This window comes from Gallinula chloropus (assembly GCF_964237585.1).
Source record: "Gallinula chloropus genome assembly, chromosome: 2".
In the NCBI taxonomy this organism is placed as follows: domain Eukaryota; kingdom Metazoa; phylum Chordata; class Aves; order Gruiformes; family Rallidae; genus Gallinula; species Gallinula chloropus.
The window spans coordinates 102,153,778-102,165,329 of record NC_140086.1 but is presented as its reverse complement, the minus strand read 5'-3'; positions in this window follow the sequence as shown (position 1 = coordinate 102,165,329).

Below are 11,552 nucleotides of genomic sequence, written 5' to 3'. Positions count from 1 at the left end.
AACATGGGATCACATTTACTTTGCTTACTTTTTTTAACTAGCTATAATGAACATAAACTGCAGCTTTTTAGAAACCTTAGTAATCTGAACTTTAAAGTAAGTTTTATAACAAAAGCTCAAATTCTGAAGTGATCAAGTCAGTCCTTATGAGGTAAACAAATACATAACTCATTTTCACTACTGACAACTTTCTGAAACATCATCTAATATCTGTGACACACCTTGGCTCCTATAAAGATTAAGCATTACACTAGAGGTTTTTGCCTTGTGTATTTTTATTTTTAAATTAGCAGAAACTTACCTTAGAGATTTCTGTCAAAATTCCTCCCTGCTCTCCCAGTTCCTACTGGGGTAACAACAGGCCATCAAAGGATATCAGTTTTACAGCTTCTCTCTGCTCTAGAGGGCTGCGTTCAGCCAGGATGCTGGTTGTACTACTTTCATAATGCCTACTAATTACAGTGGCTTCTTCTGTACGTTTCTGTGCTCCAGTAAGCCTTTAGTCATCCTGCTCTTTTAGGTCTTTCCTGTTGTTACGCACATAGCTCTAATTTTTCCCTATCTAAGCTCTGCATTGATATATGAATGCATAGCTTGTACAGCTGTATTAATTAGAGTGGAAGTCGCTAATTACTGTGTGTACCTTTTGTCCAGAAAAGGGGTGCCAACCTTCCCAAGCTTCTGGTATGACAGATGAGCTGCAGTCCAGTTTTCTCTCCAGACTTTTCAGCCCCTGAACAGCACACTATGTCACTCATGTCCAGGTCAACATCCACCTACTCATGAGTGGTTTAAAAAGACTTCTCAGCCACTCCTAGATCAATTTATGAAGTCTCCCTTGGACATCCTCCCAGATGCCTTTCACAAAAAAGTCTGATAGTCAAATGAGGTTTTATAGCAAGAGCTTGGGCCCCTACATAACCCAATCCTGCATGGACATTCCATAATTGCTCTTCTTTGGAGTTTACAGCAGCTACAAATTATTAATCTCTTCGAGGTTCCATGTTCCTTGGGTGCTACAGCCTGCAAATTTTGGTTTGCATGCAGTTGTCTTTGTGTCATATATTCAAATGTTAGTTGCAACTGAAAACACACAGTGCTAGCAGAACAAATGTCTAGATCTCGTTTTCTCACAAGTTCATATGCCTTTTAAATTTGGAGGTAATTAGCAGTTAATTGCTTGGGAAAACAGTAATGTTTTCTGCTGTTCCTTGACAAGTTTAAGACGTACATACAAGAGATACATCATTACAAAACTTAAAAGTTGTTTTTTTAAACAGCCCCACAGAAAGTAATACAATTTGCTGGATCAGTGCTCAAGAAAACATCTAAGCGTACATGCACACATCACACAAAGCAAGAGTGATATGATGCAAAATCATTTTAATTTGATGACAGTCCATTCTTTCAAACATCTCCTGCATTAACATAATTATATGGGTATGCCTATTACCATAATTAATCATAAGATGGTTATATTATAGTTATGTTGAAATTACCATTAATATCTATCTTCAATATGAATGTATTATAAGATCGATATATCTATAATACATCCATGTAAGCACCTAGTAATATAGGACCTTATTTCCCAAGGATAACGCCACAGAAACCAGGGTGACAAAAACACCCCTACCCCATAAATGCACACTACATGCTTCACCACTTAACAGTTTTCCCAGAAAGGAGTTAATTTTCACCAGAAGTTGGGATAGGACACAGACAGGACAGCTGACTCAACCTAGCCAAAGAGGGTATTCGACACCATATGATGTCATGCTCACCATAAAAAGGGAGGTAGTCAGGGACATTCCAGCTTGAACATGCAGTCTGAATTGTTCTAATGCACTCATACTGGGATCACTCCAACATACGTTCCCAGAACCACCACATTCATGACTAGGTTAGATTAACAAAGAAATACGGATTTCATTCAAGCTATCATTAATTTGTTTAAGTTCAAAATCTAGCCCACAGAATACTTTGTACTGATTACATCTAAAGCCTCACTAGCAACACCTAAACATGTCAACTTCATAGTCAACTGGAGGGGAGTTTGATCAACAGAAATGTAAAGACTGTTTCGATCCTTCATATTCATTTCATTCATCAATGCTTTAAGAGCTAGTTAATACTACTGTATTATTTAAAACTACTCCTATTTCCCAAGTCAAGCCTCCAGTTTTTAAATTGCCTGAAAAGTGCTTTCCAAAGAATGCAAATTGAGAACATCCAAAAAACTCTCACCCAAAAAGCTCTCAGATCTCAAAAAACCAGTAATTTTATCACAACACAAAGATCATCCTGAGGCAATCACCTCAAGGGAGGTGATTCTGCCCCTCTGCTCTCCTGAGACCTCACCTGGAGTACTGCATCCAGCAGTACTGGGATCCCCAGTAGAGGAAAGACATAGAGCTGTTGGAGTGAGTTCAGAGGAGGGCCACAAAAACAATCAAAGGGCTGGAGTACCTCTCCTATGAAGACAGGCTGAGAGAGTTGGGCTTGTTCAGTCTGGAGAAGAGAAGACTCCAAGGAGACCCAATTACAGCCTACTTAAAGGGGTCCTACAGGAAAGTGGGAGAGGGACTGTTCACCAGGGAGTGTAGTGATAGGACAAGGGACAATGGCTTCAAGCTGAAACAGGGTAGGTTTAGATTAGACTTTAGGAAGGAATTCTTTACTGTGAGGGTGATGAGGCACTGGAATAAGTTGCCCAGAGAGGCTGTGGAAGCCCCATCCCTGGAAGTGTTTAAGGCCAGGTTAGAGGAGGCTTTGAGCAACCTGGCCTAGTGAAGGTGTCCCTGCCCATGGAGTTTCACAGAATGAAGTGACGATTCCAAGTAGTTCCAGTTTAATAAGCACACATTTGTATTTTAACTTAAACCATGGCTTTATAAAGCAGAGATTTGGAAAGAATTGTACTGAAAGTTGTCTGTTCTTTTCTCAGCACTGCAGTACTTGTAGTATACTCTAGTACACTGAAACTCTGTGAAGGAAACTAAACCAGCTGTTTCAGAACTGAATCATGGTTGTCTTGCTTCTGGTAAATTCTGCCTGCTTGATGTTGCTGAATGAAAGTGAGCAAGTGGTTACTGGGAGAAGGGGAGAAGAATAGCCTCCTTTAGTTAAGAAGAAATAGGTTTCTTTCTGTATTAGTGAGAAAATCTTGCTTTTTAACAGTTTCCCTGTATGAGATAATAGCTCTTTGTACAGACTGCAGGTTCCTTCCAGACAATATCTTATCAGTTAAAGGAAAGTTACGTGTCAAGAGAAATGAGGGGAGGGGAAAGTCTCCAGATTGGTCATGGTGTAGTATTTGCTGTTTAGCAATGAATCATCCACTTGTAAGAAGAAAAGAAGAAAGAAAAAAAAGGAAAAGAAAAAAAAAGACAGCATAACTGGGTGCTGTGTTGGTGAAGTAAGTTTTCATTAGTGTATGGCAGTCGTTTTTGGGGTGTGTTGTTTATACCAGTCTTGCAAAATGTGTCCTTTGCTAGTTGCCAGGTCCGAATGCAGCACCTGAAAGCCTTCTATGAAAAAATAAATGATTGACTGAAAGGTACGCTTGAATGGTAATCTCCCTTTGTCCTGGTGTGCTTCAGGTCATCTCAGTACAGCATACTCGGTTACACTGAATTTATTTTTAACAAGTTCTATAAAAACAGTGGCCAAAGGCAGATTTTAAGAAAAGCAAGTTCCTGGCTGCCCCCCCCCATGTGGTAAGCGTGTTTGTAGCTGGGCTGTGCCTTTGGTGCAGCTTCTCATTATGAAGAAAGAACAAGCAGCTGTTGATTGATTTCTATAGAACTTGCACATTCTGCAGTAAACTGAGGACCTTATGACTCCCATGTCTTTTCAGCACTACCTCAAACCTGAATGCTTTTTTTTTTTCTAGTTTGGTTTGGTTTAATTCAGGACTAAGAAAATACACATCCTAATCATACATGTTTACACAGTAGTCAAAGGACTGCAGTGTTACAAAAGCCTTTTGATTTTTTTTAAGATGCTATATCCTAGATACTGAATATTCAGTATTATATTTGTTAAAAAGCTGTCATAATGATGGATTATCTATGTATTTTCCATGTGAATTTCTATTTTATATTTCTTTTTTATATAAGTAAAATAGAAATTTCTTTTTTATTTCTACTTTAATTTTAAAATTATCATTTATAGAATCATAGAATGCTTTGGGTTAGAAGGGACCTCAAAGTTCATCCCACAGGTTAAGTATCAAGCAACCAACAATCAAAATGTACCAGCAGCAAAGAAAAATGATGGGTCTGCTTTGGGCTCACATCAACAAAAGGGTCTGTGTGAAACTTCTGCAAATTACACCCAGGAACCTATAGAAAGTTATCCCAGATAAACTTAGATATGGACACAGTTATGTCATAACCATGATTGCATTTGTTTTGGGAGTGTGTTGGAGGGATCCCAGTAGTGCTTACAGAATTTTCATTTCTCAGGTTCTTTGTTTCTCCTGGAAGCTTTTTTCCTTGAAAATTTGCATATACCTGAATTTTTATTTCTTCCTGATACTCTGAACCATGTGTAAGTGCTAGCCAAAGAGTTAAATTACATTGACATGTACTGTTAGTTCCTGTATTTGAACCAAAGTTATTATACATTGAGGCAAAAGGAAAACTTGCTCAGACTCATTCTAACCTCTGACCTGTTTACAAAACATATGGTAAAACTCTTGGCATCTTTGGTGGGTAAGCACACTGACTCAGCTTTTGTGAATTTCAGATTTCCAGTGCTGGGCTCTGATACCACAAATCCAGAGCAAACTGACAAGCTCCTCTCCCCTACCCCAAGGCCTTTCCATTCAAAGTACTAATTCTCTCCTGGTACAGTGCTTTTTACACTGAACCTGATAAAGAAGGTCTTCAGACAGTTCCTTCACTAAGCAGGCTTCCTCCTAACAATACTGTTTCTGGTAAGTTAAAATAATTAAATCTTAAGAATTTTGGAACCAACCTCCAGAACAACAGACAGAAGAAATACACTGAAGAAATGCATACATAATTACTATACTGCCGAACAAGTGAGGTATTTTACATTTAGCTGTTCATCTGCAAAGCCTGCACCTTGGCTCAGGAGATGACCACATTCCTTCCACATCCAAATCTCTCACCTCCCTCTCAAACTCTCATAGGGATCCTGGAGCATCTGAAGAATAAAGAAGGAAAGAGATGGAAGAAAGAGATCCATCTATAACTAAAAAGTGGTGCAAACACCTCTAAGAGAAAAAATGACTACACTTCAGATGAAGAGACAATAGTACTCTCTCACTAGGAGATAAGCCACACATGACAAGCCAAGAGACTGTTTTATTAACATGGAGTAACAGGAGTTGAACATTAACCAGGCTTAAACCAGTACAGGGGATTGAAAACCCTATCCCTGGACAACTTTCAGAAAGCACCTACTGAGCCTTCCCAAGACTTAATTCTGCCAGATATCCCATGAAGAAGAGGCAAGTATGCTTAATTCTACACAGCAAGTGAGAAGAGCGAAGGGAAACAGCAGTAAGGAGCAAGCAGCAATGCCAGAGGCTGCTGAGTTGCTGAAGTCTGTGCATCCAGGAGGATGATCTCCTCATTGTTTCTGTGAATCATCAGACTGACCAACTAAGGATTAGACAGAGCACAATGCAAGTGAAAAAATTCACATAAACAAAGAGATGGCTGCTCTTGTGAATTTTAGCAAATTAATGCAGAGAAAATCTTCATGCCTCAGTGACTAAGGGTCACACACTTCCTCATTTGGAGGCTGAATTCCAGAGGCATCTGTCACCCACTGCACACACATCACTCGTGCTCCTCAGAGAGCCTCCACAGGCATTGCCTTATTCTGGAACCTGGCTGAATAACATAGTAATAAAAGCACATTATTATACAAGTCCAATTACCTACCACAGCACCTAACTCCCTGACAAAAGCAGGGAATATTACTGTACAAAGGAAGGAAATAAACTGAGATAATATTTAAACATAATCCAGGGGGAACTTCAGAAACATGGATTCCTTTTAACATTAATATAAAATTAATTTCTTTTACACAAAAAAAAAAATAAACAGCACATCTTCTATTACTCACCCCTGCAGGAAACACCTTGGCTGTCAATAACTTGCTTGCAGATTCCACAAATTTTGGATTTCTTAAAAGACTTGGTTTTGAAGCTGTGACACCTTGAAGCTATTTCTTGAGGCTGGAAGAGAGGGAAATAAAATCAGACCTTCCCACAGCTTTTGAGTCATACTTTTAGGTGAACTACAGATATTTTTAACTTGAATATAACAGTATTGTGTCTGTAGTGTAACAGTAGTATGTCAAAGTGCTCTCACCCTCTCTCTCTCATCCTCACTCTTGCTGAGTAACATGAACGTTCCTCTCTCAACTGTGGGAAGCAACAGAAGGTGAGGAACTCCTCTATCACAGCAGTCAACTGCTGCAGAAGATACCTTAGCTTTGGCTTTTCCTTTAATAGATGGACCGGGTAGCAAAAGTCAGTACCATATATGGATGGATATTACATGGCTTCTACAACTTAGGAAGTATTTAGGTAACACAACCAAAGGAGCTACCAACAGAGTCAGAATCTCCTGAGAAAGGGTATGACAACCTTCACTTTCATAGGCAGCCTGTTTAAAAATACCACTTTACTATTCAAAAACAAAATTATATTTTGCCAGACCATGAAAATCCCCACATAACTTCCACACTCCTCACTTTCATTTCACATTTCCACCTTACTATTCCTTGAATTCAGCACTGCAAATGGGCTTGCACTCACCGCCTCAACACCTGCACTAAGCTTTAGCATCACAAGTCTCTAGAAGCAGAAAGCTGTCCCTCTGAAAGCTGCCAGGCCACCACAGAACCAACATTCCACCAATAAACGTGATGAGAAAGTTTCCCAGGGTGGTGCCACATACAAGTCTATGACAATAATGTAGCATGGGATTTCTCTGTGGCTTTGAGCAATTCTAGGAAAATTGTTTACTCTCTCCACAAACATCTACAAAACAGCTTCTTGGCTGGCACAAGCACAGCCATGAAAATAGTAAGTACCTTTTAAGTTCTGCCTCCACATAGGCCTACCCGAAATGCCTGAGGAGCCCCAAGGAAAGCCCCTGGTAGCAACTGACCACCTTGATCAGGCCTGAGTGTTCAGAGACCATGCTTACCATGGGGATGCACAGTCAGACTGATCTTAAAAATAGCTTCAGGAAATGTTGCTGGTCTTACCCAAAGTATAAAGCCAAGATAGTAAACATACTTTCATAAACACCGTGGTAGAAATTACTTAGGCTTGAAGAAATAAAACACAGGCTGGACTCTCAAGAAAAGTCTTTCCACCACTGAAATGTATTAGCAGAGATTAGTAAGAGAAACAATGAAAGGCAGAGGCAGGGGATGAAACTCTTGAGAAATAAATTTGATTTGTAATTACAATACTTCATTAGACACTTCTTCCAGAGGCCAAAGTCACAGATTCCCCTGTATCCCCACCCCCACCCCCCCCAACTGTTATTTGCATTATGTTATATCAGGTTAAATCAAAAGATGTTGGCATAATTATGACTCATACTAAAAGTAAGCCATAAAGAAAAAGAACAGCTGAACTCCAGAGTCATGGAGAAACATACCAGATGACAAACAGATTCAATTTTGTAATTTTTAAAAAATATCAGTCATGACTGAGTTTTCTGCATTTGAAAATACAGGAGATTTTTTTGAAGAGACAGAGGTTCAGGAAGAAGGAAAAGTGTCATTACATCCAGGTAACTTCACTAATCTGCTGTGAGGAGGTTCTGCACCATAACAGGTTCAGGCATTGTGCCCAAAGAGCTGAAACATATTCATCCCCACGGCCACTTCTATGTAAAAAATAAAAGAAATCAACAATGCCATCATCTACACTGAGGTTGCTGCAGTTTCTCTGCATTGTAGAGACAAAATCTGAAACTCTCATTTTATCTTTTGTCTATTCTTCTTTGCTGCAGAGTTCTGCTTCTGGGTAAAGTTTACAGGACATGTCTGCAACTGTCTGAAGAGGGCAGTTCTGCAGAGCTTTCAGTTTTTTAGAAATTAGTGGATAACCTTCACAGAAAGCTTCTGTATCTAGGCCTGCTTCTCTTCATTTCCTACCTCCCAAACATTTCTCCACAAGCACTTTGACACTAGTAATGTTTCAATGCAAGGCAACTATCATAAGAACTCACTGTTTAACTGTAGTTTAGTGTAAGTAGGTCTTGATCGATCAACTAGTCAATCTGTCCATTCAATTTGTAAAGTAATCAAATAAGTCATTTTCCTCTGTGGCATTTTGGAAATACTCTGCAATGCAGCCTCTGCATCTGAATTTAAAAAAAAATTTAAAAGTACTTTTTTGTTTCTGTTGTTTCTTGTTGTTCATTTTAAGTACATTCCACTATGGGCTCTCCAAGCAATTCAGTTAAACAGTTCATTTAGGAGCTTCAGTACTCACAAACATTCATACAAAAAAAATCTGCATAATCTACTGTGAAACTTAGAGAAGCCTAGACGACGGTTTCTTTGTTGTCACCCAGTACAGCTTTTGTGATCCTCCACTAAGGAAGATGCCAAGGAAAAAGAAAGAAAGAAGAGGGGAGTTGGGGTAAGAAAGAAGAAGGAAAGGGGAAAAAAAATAAAAGAAAAAAGAAAGCAACCATAGAAGGCAGGCAGGAAGAAATGCTACTTTCACAAGGCTCAAGACTGGAACCTAGACTGCATGTAATTGTTAGAAGCATAAACCAGAAGAAAACAGTGCGGAACCACTGGTTACAGACTGAGTTTTTGCCTGAGGAAGAGGCTGTAATTATGTCTGGTCTCAATTGCTAGCATTATGAAACTCTCTTTTGTTTACCACACAAGGAAATATTTTTGGCTGTGCTCCTCTCTCTATGGCACACAGAAATCTAATGAAGCTGAAAGTTTATCCCAGAATTGCATCAATATAACACAGCAGACTGTACAGATCTACATGGGTATGCTCAGCTATAATGAATTTCAAGTACCCATCACTGAGTACGCATGTAAGCAACATGCTTATCATCAGAGAAAATTCACAGCAGCTCTGTCAAAGACTTTTGAGACACATAACATTGAGAAGACCAATGTACACAAAAAAACCAACCAAAAAAAACCCCACTAATCCATGACTACAAAAAACCCCCACCAAAAAAAACCCACTCTCCAGATTTCCTTTAAGCCAGTACAGACTGAAGTACCCAGGATACACAACTTGGGTTTTGATATTTAATTATACAATGAAGAACAGAACCACTACAATGAAGAACAGAACCAAAGAATTTTTCTTCTTCTTAATTTCAACTATGTGTTTCCAACATGTAAACTGCAATTGCAATAATAGCCCGTTCTTTAAAAGGCAACCAAATACGGTAAAATTTAGCCTGTTTAAATAATCATCAAGAAAAGCGTGTAACTATCTTCACATACATAAACTGATTACTACTCCAACCAAATTGGTTCCCCCCCCAAGTCATCCCGGCAATGACTAAATTATACTTATGAGGAAATGCAAGTCTCAACAAAAACAACTCCTTTTAAAATTAAATTGTTAATTCCAGATGTTACTCTATTCAGTAAAAAAAAGAGCCAAAAACTGTTTGTACGTTATTTCTCTATCTCTAAAACTTGTACTAATCCATGCCATTCACTCCAGCTAAGAGAAAAACCATAAACCAGATGCAAAGCCCCATAAACTTTCCCTATGTCAGACGACTCCTGCTCAATTTTACATGGTCCATAAAAGCCCTCTTAGCACAGCTGCAAAGTCATATGCTGCAAAGGCAGGTTTTGTTCACTTCCTGTCCACGGTCATGCAAATATGATCCCTTTTCCCTATCCTCTAAATAACTTACCAACCCATACTGCAATTTCCTGGGACACTCTGTGCATTCTTCTACTCTCCAAGGTAGTTTTAAAACCACCAGCTGATACAATGCTTCCGACATTTTAAATGCAGGGGAGAGGAGGGGGTAGCAGTGTATTAGCAGAATGGGTATTTCTTCACCTTTTCTGAGCTAGGGAAATTCCAAAAGTTCAAATAAGGGATGACTGACAGCAGTCTTCATGAAAAGGCTGAGCCCCAGTTAAAAACCTTTGCAAAACTGCACCATGTATCTGTAAAACTTCTTCAAAAAAAGTCACAATACTAAGGAAAAGAAACAGTACAGCTAGCTGAGGGGAATGCCAGACAAATCATCCCCTTTCAACCCCTTCTGTGGAGACTACTCATTGTGACTTCTGTCACCTGTCTACTTCCTCTCCCCCCACCTCTTACAAGTCATCTGCACAGCAGAAGTCCCATGATTTCTGCACACTTATAGCTCCCATGGAAAAGTCAAAGAATAAAATCCAATCAGGTTGTCCACAGTTCCCCATAACAAGCATTCCAGAAACAAACACTGACAAGACAGAACTGCCCAGTATATAAGTTAGTATTACTCATCACAGAAAATAGCTGAGAGCGTTTCTCTTCCCTCCCCATAGTAAATAGCATTTTTAACTTTCATACTCCTGAACCAGGGTTCCACATTTGCTGCAGATTTCATTTCCAGAAAAATATTTGAGTGCTTACCAAGCATGCAGCCAAGTAATAGGATATTACCCACCTAGCCCCTAAAATGCCTTGTAGAACAATAGGGCTGACCACAACTTTTTGATAACTATAAAAAGTGATTATGTCAAGTCTCACACAAGTACAAGATGAATATACATGAAGAATTTTCCAGAAACAGCAAACACCATAACACATGAGATTCTCAGCAGCTCTTCCATATAAGAATAACTTCTTGGAAAACATACTATCACTTCAAAAGTAGCACAGTATTTTAACCAAATTACATTAACTGAACACATCACACACATTTAAGTCCATACACAACTACCACCAGTGAACATAAACCTTTCTCAGAGCCCATACTACATAAGAATACAGGACAGTAGCAAAAACCCAAACAACAAAAAACACAAAAAAAACCACCAACCCAGAGGAATGTCAAAGGATTTTTACACAGATTGAAATAAGGCATTCATGGCTGTTTCACTCACATCCAGGGATTATTCCTTCAGTGAGAGACACAGCACATATATATTGACATACATACTAATATGTACACAAATAGCTAGTTATACTCTATTGCTACCATTCACTATTATCAAATAACTTCAGAAGGATTGCAAAGACAGAGTATTTATCAAATACACCCACTTACTCCCTAGTTATTCAAGACTTTTCACAGAGAGGGTCATTTTGGGAGCTATCATGCAGCACATGCATGACAGCCAGGGGATCAGGCCCAGTCAACAGTCAACAACAAAAGGTAGATCCTGTCAAACTAACCTGATCACCTTCTATGACAAGGTGACCTGCTTAATGGACAAGGGGAAGGCTGTGGATGTGGTCTACCTGGACTTCAGTAAAGTCTTTGACACGGTTTCTCACAGCATTCTGACTGAGAAACTGGCTGCCACTGGCCTGGGCAGGTGGACCC